Genomic DNA, 16,680 nt, shown 5'->3' on the forward strand with positions numbered 1-16,680 from the left:
TTCTCTGCAAAAATCATTTATCATGTTCTTTGAATTTGATACTTCTCTTTTTAATAAATGAGACTGGGTACTGTTTTATTATATGTATAAATTAGGTAAACTAATTTAAATCTTTAAACAATAAATTAAGCATTTCCAATAGATTTTTTTTTATAATTTATAACATGCTGTATGTATACATGCGCTAAAGATGCTAAAGATTGTACTGTTAAAAAGATAATGCATACTCTGCTATATTAGCTTTTATCTTAGTAAAGACACAATGGACAATTTATTAAGTAAAAAAAAAAAATATTATGCTATTGTGTTCTGACAGGGGATGCCCAGCCCCACCAGAACACTCCGGTCAGCCATCTCAGCCATTGGCTGAGAGCGCTGAAAAGGAGCCAAATGGCAGATCATGCCCCTTCAACAGGAGCCAGACAAATTTCTGTTGGATCGGCTACAGTACACATGAGCCGAATGCCGCCCGGTTTCTATCTATGCCGTCCAAGATTCGGCCTGTGTGTACTATTCAGAATAACATAAAGCATGGGTAGGCAACCTTGGCACTCCAGCTGTGGTGAAACTATAAATCCCATCATGCCTCTGCCTCTAGGAGTCATTGCTATGATAGTCAGGGTCTAGCAATGTCTCATGGGACTTTTAGTTATATGATAGCTGGAGGGCTGAGATTGCCTACCCCTGCTTTATGTTATTCTGAAGGAGAGACCTAAGGGTTCCTGAATGCTTGCATCTTTAATAACCTGAATTAGCCAATGAAAGTACTACTTAAACTACAAATGTTCTGCATTAATCAATGACATTTTATCAGTATCCACATTAATTTATCATCAATGTCTTTAGTGACATTTTATATTATACAATCTTATGTTTTTAAAGATAGGTTTTTATTGAGGCAGTAATATACATTACAATCAAAAGATGGAAATTCTTAATTTATCAGAAAGCAAAACATAGATATTTTGGTAGATGGAGTGTTCCTTGATAGCTATGCAATTAGTAAACAGTTGTTGATGTAACATAATTAGGAAGAATAAATTGAGGCAGTTAATGACTTTAGAGTTCTGAGAAAAGTCCATTGATGTATCTGTACATGTTCTATAGTTCTCATTCTTTGTGGTGACAATAGAATTTAAAGAGGGTGGGGACATCTCAGTTTTTTTTATTTCCCATCAAATATTCAAACAGCATAAATATATATACATATATATATATATATATATATATATATATATATATATATATATATATATATATATATATATATATATATATATATATATATATATATATATATATATATATATATATATATATATATATATATATATATATAATATATGGATGTATACAGTATATAGTATACACTGAATATAGTCAATTTATATATAAATTACTTCCTTTTGATTGACTTGTTTGTGCCAAATGTATGTTTGTTGCATTGGTGCATATTGGTACTTCTCCTTAGCTGTATTTCACATTAGTGCCAAACAATGTATATAATTCGATACAATTTTTTTCTGCATGCCCCGCTGTGTTCATTAACATGCCTGAGGAACTTTTGTCACACTGCCGTCCACTCCATTTACTGTATATTAATTGAACTATATTGATAAATAGTATGATAAACTGATGGGAACTATTTTTCTCGAAAAATATTGATGCTGTTACATTTCATAAATGTGGAGTGCACATTTTACACCTTATTAAAATTGTCATTGGTGTTTTCTTATTTTGTAAATTAGAAATTACATGGCTATTAAACAGTTGATTTACTATAGAAAGAACTGCAAACGTATGAGAAACACTAAGACATGAATAAACACACTTTCATAATTTATTCAAATGCAAATGGTAGAAAATAAAAACGATTCACCTGATTTCTTTAAAAAAACAATATAGCAAAATGTGGACAGCAGATTGCCTGTAAATTTCTTACTTTTTTCATTTGTTACTATTTAATATCATTAAATTGTATCATAGAAGCAACATTTGCATTGATTTTTTGTCTTAATCAATATAATAATACTGTTGCTTTAAAGCCAAATATTGATCCAGCTCCCTACCACTTGACTTGATACATATTTTCTATTGACAACATCAGATTTATATTCCATGTTTCAATTAGTACACATGGGAAGGTTTAATGATGTCTGCATTTACCAAAACCATTTCATTGTTGTTCCCATGAATATGTTATCATTCTAGATCAGTGTTCTCAAAGGTAATAACTTTGGTAATAGCTGATATTTGAGTGTAAACTAGTTGTTGGAATCTAATATGTAATCCTCTTGCTGCATCTGTTTGTCAATAGTATATACATCCAAAGAGAGTGTAATTAGTGTACTGTGTATACAATCTTTTCTGCTTGCTTGTTATTAGACAATGGTTACATTTGCTATTTCTTATTTGTTGTCTTTGTTCTAGTTGTTGTGTATTGTTCAACTTTCTGCTGCTGGGAAAAATGTTTTACTTATGCATGATATGCAGTCTTAAGAATAACTTCAACAGCAACGGTTATATATATATTTTTTTAAAGAGATCTGCTTTAACCTCCCTGGCGGTATGATTCTTTCAGAAAAAAGGTGCTGAAAGCGGTACCATTATTTGCAAGGAAATTTGGCGTTTTATACTGTAGGCCTGTAATTTTTAGAAATAACTCACTTAAATCTGACCAAACAAGATTCTAATAGGCATCCCGGGTATGACATTTTTTTAAAAACAAAATTATAAATTATAATATAATAAATAATTATAAATAATTATAACAAGTAATAATATAATTATAATAAAAATGATTCAATAATGTAATCAAATCAAAATCACTGAAATTTGCTCAGTTGCAGAATTGTCGCTGTCATTATTTTTTTTTTTATGACGAATTTCCCCACAAATCGCTATCGCACAATTCTGCAAGCGATTATAATTTATTATCGCTGTTTTTTAGCTGCTCTAAAACTATTTTTGACATAAAGGGACACTTTTGGTTGCGATGGACAATCTACAGTTTACAGGCAGAAAAAAAAAGTTTTTATTATATAAAAGTACATGTAGGGCACTGGGCAGACCACTAGGGACAAGGGGGGTGTGTATTTTGTACATACAGTACTGTAATCTAAAAGATTACAGTATACTGTATGTAATGTGTTTGTTTACTTTTTTTAATTTGGCGCCGTTCTCCGATCACGTGCGTCGTAACGTCGCAGGGAACGGAGATCGGCGTCACACAGAGGCACTGTGTGAATCGAGCGAGGTCCCGCTCGCTCACACAGCGCGGTGGCATCGCTGGATCCAGGGACAAGGTAAGTAAACACTCCCTGTGGATCCAGCGAGGCAAGCCCGAGTCTGACTCGGGGTTACCGCTCGCAGCAGGAAAATCTAACCCCGAGTCAGACTCGGGAATACCGCCAGGCAGGTTAAAAAAGAGCAGAGCCCTGGGCCCTGGGATGTGGAAATTTAAAACATAAAGTGCCCCCAACACTTAAAGTGATATTACACCCTCAGTGTTTTTCAGCGCTTTCAGCAATCGATGTATTCACTTACTGAGTATGCGTTTTCTTTATCTTTTAATCGCTCCCTATGTTTCTGTTTGATAATAATAAACGTTATTTTATATAGCACCTTTAACTACTTTCCGACCGCCATAGTACTGCACCATAACATATTGGTAAGTCGCTGGCTTTTGGGGTGTGGGGCATGTGCATGCTCCTGCAAACCTACTTCCCTGTGATTTGACACAGTGGGAGTTCAACAACAGATCCTGCCCAATGATTAATGGTTGGGACCCTGCTGATCGGCTGTGTCAAATCGGAGTGTAGAGCTTTGTGTTGGTAAGCAACACAGAGCTCAATACAGAGGGAAAGATTGCTTTGTTAGCAGGGAAAATAAATAGATCTGTAGTACAAAAAAGCAAACAGTAAACAAATTAACATTTTCTAGGCACACAATTAACCCCTTGATTGACCCTAGATGTTAACCTCTGCCAATGTCATTAGTACAGTGCTGGTGTATAGTTTTACCACCAATCACTGTATTAGTATCACTGGTGATGTCAGTGTCAGTTAATTAGTGCCCACAAAGTGCCAGTCAGTGTCAGATTGATAGAATGTATGAAGGTAAAAAAACATGAGCCTTTAGAACAGGGGTGCCCAACCAGTGGCCCGGGGGCCACATGTAGCCCGCGGAGCCCTCCGATGTGGCCCACGGCCTCCTGTTCTGGGAGGGTGGGTTGGCAAGCACAGATCGCAGGTTGCCATCCCAGAGCATCAGTGTTGTGAATAATGCCAGCAGTAGAATAAACAAGCGGCTGTAGAGAAGAGCCACATAAGCCGATGATGCCTGTATAGCGCAAGCTCCTGTCACAGGTGGAGTGATACCAAATGCACTCTGCCTTGAACAGCACGAGCTGGCAATACCTGAATGGAAGACTGTTATTAAAGGTAAGTGTGACAGAACCCACTGTCACTGTGTGTTTTGGAGGGGGCTGTGGGCTGGCCTCCTACCCAAAGACTTTGGCCCAGATAAGACTGAGAGACTTGGGAACAAGCTGGCAATGAGATAATGTAATGTAATGCTACATCCCTTCTCCCCACCCCCCCTTGTTGCTGTGCTTAAATATGTTGGTGCATGGCACAATGGTCTGGACTAGAGACGTCTCTCCGCAGGAGATGTGTATTGAGGGGCTGCCTGCTTACCATAATCCATTTATGTTTAACTGTAGTCTGTTTCAATGTACAAGTGTTCAGTTCCAATTGGTTGTTCCTTGTCCCCTACCCCCTCCCCTCTATGACAAAGCTAAGGGGAGTGTCCCTAACTGTGTGTAAAAGTGTATGTCTTGTATTTAATAAACAGTTTATGCTCTGCATGTTTAACCCTCAACACCTGTGTGGCTTGTCTCGTGATTGAGGGGTTAAGGGCTGGTTATGGTGAATCTGCAGGCTGCGGGTGCATTTGGAGGGCAGGAGACACAGGTCTGGTGGAGGTGCCCACCTGGGTTATCAGAGATCTGTCACAGTGGTGGCAGCGGTGGGATGTCTCCTGCAGGGACATCCAAACCACCACCAGGATTCAAGATCCGGGCAGCTGCAGAGGAGCGATACGAGGACCGGCCAGCATGAGAGCGGAGCTCGGGAGGAGGCTGCAAGGTATGCGGAAGCAACAGCGGGGACCAGCGATGGAGCACACCATGCTCGGCTGGGGGGGGGTGTGATCCGCCGGCAACTCTGGCATGAAACGCTAAGCCACGAGCGGCACTATCAGGGGAAGATCCTTCACAGAGATGTACTGGATGCAGTACCGTGCTGGAGAGGTGTTTCTGAGGGAATGACCACGAGATGAATGGAAGACAGAGCTCGGAAGATTGGTCCAGGAGGAGATGAGGCTGGACGCCAGCTACAGAGCCCTCCGGTGGTTCGCGACTCAACTGTGGCCAAGTACAGCAGATGGCAGCCTGACAGAAGGCGTTGACTATGGCTGCGTGGGGCTGCTCCATCAAAAAATGTACAGAGACCCAGACTTTGGGAACGCTGAGGAGTGGCAGCTGGAAAACATCCTAGATTTCCGAGATGAGTTGCTGGACCTCGCCGAAGAGGCGGGTGACCAGCAGGAATTGGAGTTCCTGGTTGAGCAGGAATGGGAGCTTAAATTTGCCTACAAGCGTCTGTTTGATGGTGATCAGCAGCCTGGCATGGCTCCCATTGCCTGGGACTGTCCAGGAATAGCGGACAGTCACAAAGATGCGAAGCAAATGGAGCCAGGGGTGCCCCTATGGTTTCCTGTCCTAACCGCAATGGAAGAAGCAGCGATGATACAGAGGGCACTGCGAGTGCTAGAATGACCGAACGCACCGGAGGTTCCCCAGGCAGCAAGACAAGCTAATAGCATAAGGGTCTCAGAAGGGGGAGTTGAGACGGGCGCTGGAAGGCTGGTAAATGGTGATCAGCAGCAAGGCCAGAGTATCGCATCCGGTGCCCCAGCAGAAGCGCTGGCTACAGGGCAGAGTTCTGCTGGCCTCTGCCCAGCATCAGAAAAAGAGTTGGATCCGGAGAGTATGAGAGTTGATCATCCAGAGCTGTTTCCCCAACAGCAGATATCCTCACCGGGAGTGGAGGAAGCAATTCTCCCTCCCCAGCAACTGGACACTACTCCAATGTTCATCCCCCCAGAAGAAGCGATGGCTACGGGGCAGAGCACTATTGATCTCTGCCCAGCATCAGAAAAAGACTTGGATCCGGAGAGTCCGAAAGACGATTTTCGTGAGCTTTTTCTCCAACAGCAGATATCCCCCCGGGAGAGGAGAAAGCAATTTTCCCTCCCCAGCAATTGGACACTATCCCAATGTTCATTCCCCCAGCAGAAGTGCTGGCAATGGGGCAGAGATCCACTGGCCTCTGCCCACCCTCAGAGTTTGATCCAGGGAGTCCGAGGGATGACTTCAGTGAGCTGTTTCCCCAGCACTTGGACACTACCCCAGTGTTTATCCCCCCCAGCAGAAGTGCTGGCTGCATGGCAGAGTGCCGCTGACCCCTGCCCAGTTCTCAGTATGTTGGAGGGTTTGGAGAGTATGTCAGAAGTCATCTCAGCAGCTGGTCACAGAACCAGGAGGGGAGAAAATCCTTCCCCCTCTCCAACACCTTTGTATATGTCCCCCCAAAAGAAGCGATGGCTACGGGGCAGAGCGCTGTTGGTCTCTGCCCTGCATCAGAAAAAGAAATGGAGAGTCCGGGAGATTGTACCTGCAAGATACCTTCCAAGCAGCTGGTAACTACACCAGGAGAAAAGCAAGTACCTTTTCCTCCCCAACGGCTTAGCACTACCAACTGATGCTTCCTACCAGCTGAAGCGCTGGCATCGGGGCAGAGGATTATTCAGCTCCCTCCAATACCTGTTACCCAACCCCCGGATCACAGGAGTGCGGCTAGCTGTTCCCACTCTGCAGCAGCTGTTTTTATTCCCAGGAGACCGTATGTGCGATTTTGCTCCCCAGCTCCAGAGTCGTACTTTTACTTTTCCTGTTTGCCTGGGGTGGAAGTTTGTGACTAACGCAGGTCCAGACCAGTTGAGGGTCAGGAGCCTGGTAAGTCTGTTTTTAAAAGGGGAGAAAAAGTGTTTGGGGACCTGGGTCCTGCCCCAGGGGACATGTATCAATGCAAAAAAGTTTTAAAAGCGTCCGTTTTTTCGGGAGCAGTGAATTTAATAATGCTTAAAGTGAAACAATAAAAGTGGAATATTCCTTTAAATTTCGTACCTAGGGGTGTGTATAGTATGCCTGTGAAGCAGCGCATGTTTCCCGTACTTAGAACTGTCTCTGCACAAAGTGTAATTTCTGAAGGAAAAATCACTCGCGGCTATAATGAATTGTCGGCTCCTGGTAATTCAGAGAAAAATCATTCATAAAAAAAAGTGTGGGGTCCCCCCAAATTCAATTACCAGGCCCTTCAGGTCTGGTATGGATATTAAGGGGAACCCCGCCGTCAATTTAAAAAAAATGACGTGGGGTTCCCCCCAAATATCCATTCCAGACCCTTCAGGTCTGGTGTGGATTTTAAGGGGAACTCCAACCCAAATTAAAAAAATAATGGTGTGGAGTTCCGCCAAAAATCCACACCAGACCCCTTATCCGAGCACGCAACCTGGCCAGCCACAGAAAAAGAGGGGGGGACGAGAGAGCGCCCACCCCCTCCTGAACCGTACCAGGCCACATGCCCTCAACATTGGGAGGATGCTTTAGGGGCCTGTGACCCCTCAAAGCACCATGTCCCCATTGATGGGGACAAGGGCCTCATCGACACAACCCTTGCCCGGTAGTTGTAGGGGTCTGCGGGCGGGGGGCATATTGGAATCTGAAGACCCCTTTCACAGCCGGGACCCCCAGATCCCAGCCTCCTCTATGTGAATTGGTAATGGGGTACATTGTACCTGTACCATTTCACTAAGAACGTGTAAAGAATTGTAAAAATAAAAACACACACACCGTGGAAAAAGTCCTTTATTTAAAAAAAAAAAACAGTGGTGGTAATCCACTCTCGGTCCCCGCTCCAACGTTGTCGGTATCCTGCAACGGGTGATCTCCTCTCCGCCGGGGGCCAGCGATGAGAAGATCTCTTCATCCAGGTCCGGGATCCAAAACGCACGCATCGCCGGCCGCCTGTCTCCACCGGAGACAGCCCGGCGAATGACGTGGCCTGAGCCAGTGACAGCTCTTATATAGGTGAGGCGGGGCCACCCGTCATATGACCCCGCCCCCCTCTGAAGCACCCTCTGACTATGTCACTGGGGAAGCCCAGGCTCTCCCTTGCGTCAGAGGGGGGTGGGGTCACGTGATGGGTGGCCCTGCCTCACCTATATAAGAGCTGTCACTGGCTCAAGCCGTGTCATTTGCTGGGCTGTCTCTGGTGGAGACAGGCGGCCGGCGATACGTGCGCTCTGGATCCCGGACCTGGATGAAGAGATCTTCTCATCGCTGGACCCCGGCGGAGAGGAGATCACCCGTCGCAGGATACCGACAACGTTGGAGCGGGGACCGAGAGTGGATTACCACCGCTGGATTTTTTTTTTAATAAATGACTTTTTCCACGGTGTGTGTGTTTTATTTTTACAATTCTTTAAACGTTCTTAGTGAAATGGTAGAGGTACAATGTACCCCATTACCAATTCACATGGGGGGGCGGGATCTGGGGGTCTCCTTTTGTGAAAGGGGTTTTCCAGATTCCGATAAGCCCCCCGCCCACAGACCCCCACAACCACCGGGCAAGGGTTGTGGGGATGAGGCCCTTGTCCCCATCAACATGGGGACATGGTGCTTTGAGGGGTCACATACCCCCAAAGCATTCTCCTAATGTTGAGGGCATGTGGCCTGGTAAGGTTCAGGAGGGGGCGCTCTCTTGTCCCCCCTCTTTTCCTGCGGCCGGCCAGGTTGCATGCTCGTATAAGGGGTCTGGTGTGGATTTTTGGGGGAACTCCACGCCATTTTTGTTTTATTTGGGGTGGAGTTCCCCTTAAAATCCACACCAGACCTGAAGGGTCTGGAATGGATTTTTGGGGGGAACCCCACGTATTTTTTTTTTAATTGACGGTGGGGTTCCCCTTAATATCCATACCAGACCTGAAGGGCCTGGTAATTGAATTTTGGGGGACCCCCACACTTTTTTTTTTATGAATGACTTTTCTCTGAATTCCCGGGAGCCGACAATTCATTATAGTCACGAGTGATTTTAAATGACTTTTTTTCCTTCAGAAATTACACTGTGCAGAGACAGTTCTAAGCACGGGAAACATGTGCTGCTTTACAGGCATACTATACAGCCCCACTAGGTACGAAATTTAAAGGAATATTTCACTTTTATTGTTTCACTTTAAGCATTATTAAAATCACTGCTCCCGAAAAAATGGACGCTTTTAAAACTTTTTTTTGCATTGATACATGTCCCCTGGGGCAGGACACAGAACCCCAAACACTTTTTAGGATAACTTGCATATTAGCCTTTAAAATTAGCACTTTAGATTTCTCCCATAAACTTTAACAGGGTGTTTCGCAGCTTTTCGAATTTGCCGCGAACACTCCAAATTGTTCGCTGTTCGCCGAACATGCGAACAGGCAATGTTCGAGTCGAACATGAGTTTGACTCGAACTCGAAGCTCATCCCTACTTACTAACCCTACATCTTAACCCTTACAGTTATCCCAACCAATAAAATAAGCTGTTGACATCTACCCCACTGTTCTGCCTCTATCAGGGATGTTTATTATGACATCCCGTCTGCAATGTTAAATTTAGCCACTAGATGAAGCCAGAATACAAGTATTGTTTTACAGAAGCTGGAAACTGTTCAGCATTAAAAATAACTCCTATCATCCCCCATTCTTAGAAAAGGTAACATGTGCATCCTGGGAGCACCCCTCCCCCTCCTCATTAACTCTTATTAGTGGCCACCAGTGCATAGGAGGAATCCCTTAATTTCTCCCATATAGAGTTAATCTCCATGGTTGATACACAGGTTCTTTCATTCTATTAACAGGTTAGGACCCACAAATTCAGGGTACTTTGTTGCAGTAAGTGGGCTTAGCACTATATGACCATATAGTGTGACCAAAACCCCATATTTTTTAATATGTTCAGGTGTTTTTAACTAGTCATGGAGCATAAATGTCATTTTTGCATGTGTGTGCTATAATTTGTTTTGTACTGTCTTTGGTCTGTGGTCTTTTAGCAGCACCATCTTAGATGTATAGCATTTTTAGGGTGTGCCCCCAAGTATGTTTTTACATCCTGGGAGCCTAGACTCCATGTTTATAATTGAGGGAAAGATAACCAGACACCATACTTGCAGCCATACCTCCCAACTTTTTGAGATGGGAATGAAGGGTAGCTATTAGCAAAAGTATTTTGGAATAGGACACACCCCCTACCACACCTCCCTTAAAGGAGAATTGTACAAAAAAATTATTGGTTAAACCCATTGGCCTAACCCATATCATTGGGTTAAAGTGCTTTTACCACTACTATTCCTTTATACTGGCTTTTGGAATTTACAAATTCAGCAATTTAGAAAATGGATGGAAGGTTTAGCACTGGGAAACATGTTTTGATAGATAATTAGTGCATTTTATATACAACTATCTAGATCAGACCAAAATGATGCACAAATGAGGAGAAAAGAGGGACAGAGGGACTTTGTTCCAAATGGGGGAGACAGTTGGGAGCTATGCTTGCAGCACACGTTCTAGTCTAAACTTACATTCCCTACAGGCAGCATCGCTGGGGGGTACAGGCATTACACTAGTAACGGGCCCGAATGTGCCCAGGGGCCCGCAGGAAAGAGGTGTGCTGACTTTTGCAGACTTTTGGCACCCCCCCAGTTCTCTCGCAGCAGGAGAGGAGAGAGAGGTGAGCTGACACTACACTTGCAGATTTTCGGCACCCCAGCCAAACACCCCCCCCCCCCAGTTCTCTGCTCGCAGCAGGAGAGGAGAGAAAGGTGAGCCGACACTACACTTGCAGATTTTCGGCAATGCCCCGCCCCACCCCACCCCTCCGGTTCTCTGCTCGCAGCAGGAGAAGAGAGAGAGGTGAGCTGACACTACACTTGCAGATTTTTGGCACCCCCCCCCCCCCTGGTTCTCTGCTCGACAACTGCACACATACAAAAGGAGAGGTTCTCTGCTCCAGGCAGTAGAGGAGAGAGAGAGGTGAGCTGACACTTTCAAATTTTCAGCAGCACCCCCCCACCCCCCCGGTTCTCTGTTCCTCTGCCTAAAGCTGTGTAGGGGGCCCCAAAATTCCTGATGGCTGTCCTGCTGGTGAGAATTGACTTATTGCCATCTGTAGCCTAGCAATTTGATTGTGTTTTGTATGTCTTATACATTGATTGTATTTATTTATTATCTGTTTTTCCTATATTTTTAATAAAGCTTCAAGATTGCATTCAGTCTGGCTTATTGCAGAATAGGAGGGTTTAGCTGCATGTTGAGTTACACACAGGGACACATGTAGTGAGGACAGAACACCCACAGTACTTACACTTAAACTGGTATTAACCACTTGACCTCCAGAAGATTTTACCCCCTTCATAACCAGAACATTTTTTGCTAGTTGGCACTGTTCTACTTTAACTGGCCATTGCACGGTCATGGAACACTGTACACAAAATACATTTATGTCATTTTTTTCACACAAATAGAACTTTCTGATGGTGTTATTTTTTTATTATATATTATAAACGGAATAAAGACCAACAATTTTTTTTATTATTATTATTTTACTTTCTGCTATAAAATATATTTAATAAAAATGTCAAAAGTGAAATGCCTTCATAAATTTAAGCCAAAATGTATACTGCTAAATGTCTTTGGTAAAATATATATATATATATATATATATATATATATATATATATATATATATATATATATATATATATATATATATATATATATATATATATATATATATATATCTCAAATGTATATTGATTAGTTTGCATGGAAGTGATGGTGTCTACAAATGATGGTATCTATACTGAAAATTGTTTTACTAGTAATGGTGGTAATTGCTCATTTATAGTGGGACTGTGATGAGTGAGTGTGACAAACAATCTGACACTAACCTATACTGACTAACTGACACTGACATCACCAGTAAAAATAATACAGTGATAAGTGCTAATACTTTACACTGTCACTGTACTAATGACACTGACTGGGAAGGGGTTAACATTCTGGGAGCAATCAAGGGGGTTAATTGTGTGCCTAACAATGTGTAATGTATGCATTATGTGCTGCTTTTACTAATCGATGTGGCTGATTTTTCTCCCTGCTTTGTAGGGAGAAAAAAACAGCCTCATCCTTGGTCCTGTATTGTTAGTAAACACAGAGCTCTGTTCTGTGATTCGTTAAGCTTATCAGCAGGTCCTGGCCACAACTCAACAAACCTATACACTCACCTACATGGATGCAGCAATCTGATGCTGTATCTGGTCCCCCCCCCCCCCGCTGCCCCTTAGACCTAGAACTGAGACTGGTGCTTCTTGGTCTTAAGTGAGCAAAAAGTTGGTGACGGTCAGTCCTCTGCTCTGCCCCTCCAACGCTGGAGTGTCAGGCTATGTAGGGGGCAGAAACGGTTGGCTCAGATCTTCAGCATCTTGTGGTACAGGCATCTGGGTGGAATCTGGACCGGCTAAGTGACATCAGCTGACAGCTGAATTAAACCTGCTGTCAGCTAAATATAGGTCACAGGTATGTAAAACCAAGTGCACTCCTGTAAACTACAGGAGAAGTTGGGCCAAAAGAGCTTTGGTCCTACCTCTCCCTTTAGCTTTAATATCACTTTAAAGATATGGGGCCAGATTCAGGAACGTTTTACGCCGGCGTATCTATTGATACGCCGCGTAAGATAAAAGATGCGCCGTCGTATCAATGCGCGGTATTCTTAAAACAAGTTACGCCTGAATTTTGGCTTAATACGACCAACGTAAGTCTCCTACGCCGTTGTATCTTAGGTGCATATTTACGCTGGCCGCTAGGGGCGCTTCCGTTGATTTACGCGTGCAAATGAGCAAGATACGCTGATTCACAAACGTAATTGCGCCCGGCGCATTACTATACGCTGTTTATGTAACGTGTACGACCAGCGTAACTTTACCCCTCATAAAGCAGGGGTAAGTCATGTTAACGTATAGATGTCGGAACACCCGTCGAAATTTACGTCGTTTACGTAAGTCGTACGTGAATAGGGCTGTGCGTAAGTTACGTTTACATCATAGGCATTGTTCGACGTATCTTAGGCATTCTAGCCGACGTGATTTTGAGCATGCGCACTGGGATACGTCCACGGACGGCACGGCACGGACCTTTTGATTGGAGAAGTGCACTAGACAGGGGTGTCCATTGTCCCCACCATTGAGCCTTTGGCTCAGATTCACAAAGCACTTACGCCGACGTATAACATGTTACGCTGACGTAAGTGCAAATGTGCGCCGGCGTATGTGTGCGCCAGACCCACAAACCAACATGCGCCTAAAAACAGGCTACACCCCGCCGACGTAGCTTGCACACGCCGGCGTAGGGTGGGCGCACATATGGGCTGGGCGCATGGTGCTGCTCCCATTGATTAGCCATTCAAACATGCAAATGAGGGAAATACGCAGATTCACAAACGTGCGTGTGCCCGGCGCATGCTACGCAAGATGTGCGTAAGTTGTACGTCCGGCGTAAAGTTATTCCCCATTAATGAGGTGCAACCCGGCAACAGACATGCACAGGTCTGCACCAGGGAACGCAAGCCGGCGTATTGTGCGTTGGACGTGTGTCTGGCTGGGCGTACGTTATGTTCACGGCGTACGCGGTGATCCTGCGTAGCTTAGGCAGTTGTGCTGGCATGGTTGTGAGCAGGCGCAGGGAGGTGCTGTGCATGCATCCATGTCACGGCGAATGCGCAGTTTGTGATACGTACCTGTCTGGCGCTCGGCCCATCATTTGCATGGGGTCACGCCTCATTTGCATGGGTTCACGCCCACTTCAACCTACGCCGGCGTGCGCCTTTGAAACCCACACCACGCTGGCGCAGCGTTGGGAGCACTGGCTTGCTGAATGCAATGCTTGCCTCTCCACGCTGCGTTGGCGTGGCGTATGGTGTTTGCTCTACGACGGCGTAATGTGCACCTTGCTCTGTGTGAATCTGGGCCATGATCTTCCACTGGCGATAATATAGGTTTTCAATATGGTCATTTACCTAAGAAAATACTACCATATGCAGATGATATGCTCCTTCTTCTGGGTGACACTAGGCCCTACCTGCATACAGCCATATCCATTAATACCACTTTTGGTACCTACTCAGGACTTACTATTAATTGGTCCAAATCAGCCTTACTACCCTTGGATGGCCCCGCTGATCCTTCCATATTCTCTTTTTGCCCACTGCAAATGACTTCTATGGTTAAATACCTTGGGGTCTTTATTATGCCCACCTTGACTGACTAGTGTAAACGTAATGTCCTACCCCTATTCAGACATAGGTTGCAAACAGCAATAGTGCAATCTGCCCACAACAAGGAACTTTTAAAAGTCAGCAGGGAGTCAGCAGCGCCCTGCACCCGCAGAGCTCTGCCGTGTGATGCAATAGGGTGGCGGCACTTAAGCTGCCCCCTAGAGGACATCTTGCCTCATTGGAGTTGTGCCTCCTCCTCCTCTCTTCTCTCAGACACCCAAGTACAGTCAGTGACCTCATCATCCCCTCCCTCCTCGTCACTGGAGCAAAATTGGCAGTATGCTGCAGCTGGGGGAACATGACTGCCAGTTTCTTGTCCTCCTTGGGCACCCTCTCTCTCTAGGCTCACGTTACTCCCTTCCTCAACCTGGGAACCAACATCGGAGCCTTCAAATCACTGCGCATCCTTCAGCAGCATGTACCTGATTCTGTGGTCAAATAATTATGGGGACTCCTCTGTGCATGATGGTGGGGCTATGGAAGGAGTGATTGTGGACAAGGAGCAAGTGGAATAGGCCGCTTTGGCAGCTGCATTGGAAGGTAAACTACTCTGAGCCTGGGTGACAGAGGATGAGGATGCCTTTGTTATCCACTCCACCAACTCTTCTGCATGTTCTGGCTCAATAACACAGCCATCAGCAGAAAAAAAGGACAAGTGTGCCCCACGGCCACCTGCAGAAGATGCACCATGTCCACGACCAGCACTGTTGCCTGAAGTGTATTAGAAACTGTACACACTGTATTAGATACCGTGTACACCACCAGAAAAGTAGTAGAACTTGTATACACTGTATTAGATACTGTGTACACTGCCTGCACTGTATTAGAAACTGTACAACGGCTGCACTGTATTTTATACTGTGCACACCACCAGAAGTGTAATAGAAATCGTACACACTGTATTAGATACTGTACACCACAGAATGCACTGTAGATTTAGGCTACACTGGATGCAGAGTGTGTATATATATATATATATATATATATATATATATATATATATATCGCTCCTAGGAGTAGGACATGTGGTTCATAGCTCCAGGCAGGCAGGTTCACCCAGCTTTCCTGCATCTAGCATCCAGGATGCAGCCTCTAAACTCTGCTTCGCATGTACCGGTCTATGGTCCCCCTGACACGGTCTCTTTCTCCCAGCCCTCTTCCAGCCCTCCCCTACCCAGCAATAGCCTACCCCAGCCACCTCAGCCACATCTGACACCTGCTCCACGCCGCCCGAATGGCTTACACTTAAGCCTGGCCGTATAGGACAGACCGCGGATGCGGCCTAATCCATCCGCCTCCCACTGTTCCTTTGCTACCTCTTCCTCCCTCTTCCTCCCGCAGAACGGCCAGCCATCGCTGATACTAAGCTTTACTTTCGTATAAACAACAAAAAGGACCAATACCTCGGACTAGAAAAATGCCTCACTTTGATAGACAACTGGATGACAGAGAGTCACCTCAAACTCAATGCATCATAAACAGAACTCCTTCTGGTCCATGCAAACACAAAGAGATCTGCTAGGACGACATGGTTCCTCCCGCCCATATTTGGACAGACCATTACCCCCAGCACCAAAGTCAAAAGTCTAGGAGTCATTTTTGACTCCGACATGACAATGGATGCTCAAATTGGGCCAGTAGTCAGCGGGTCTCACCATCTCCTGCGTCTACTAAGAAGACTTGTGCCCTTCATTCCAGAAAAAGACACAGCAGTAGTGGTAGGAACACTGATAAACTCCAAGCTCGACTATGCTAACTCCCTGTACCTAGGTCTCCCTAAATACCAGATTGCCCATCTACAAGTTGTCCAGAATACAGCAGCGTGACTGGTAACAGTGGAATCAATTTCCCCCGCCCTGAGGTGCCTCCATTGGCTGCCCATCAAGGACCGAATCACATTTAAGGCCCTCTGCCTGACACACAAATGTGTACAAGGCATCGCCCCCCAATATTTATGTGAGAAAATAAAATACCACAACCCCAATCGCGTTCTCCGATCAGCTAATCAAAATCTACTACAAATCCCCAAGGCCCGCTACAAGAGCAAAGGAGAACGAAGATTTGCAGTCCAAGGACCTCGACTGTGGAACTCATTACCAACTCATATCCGAATGGAAGACAGTCACCGGGCCTTCAGGAAAAAACTCAAGACCCATCTTTTCTGAAGGCTGAATAGAAGGAAAATGAATGCC

The sequence above is a fragment of the Rana temporaria genome, chromosome 5 (genome assembly GCF_905171775.1).
Source record: "Rana temporaria chromosome 5, aRanTem1.1, whole genome shotgun sequence".
Lineage (NCBI taxonomy): Eukaryota > Metazoa > Chordata > Amphibia > Anura > Ranidae > Rana > Rana temporaria.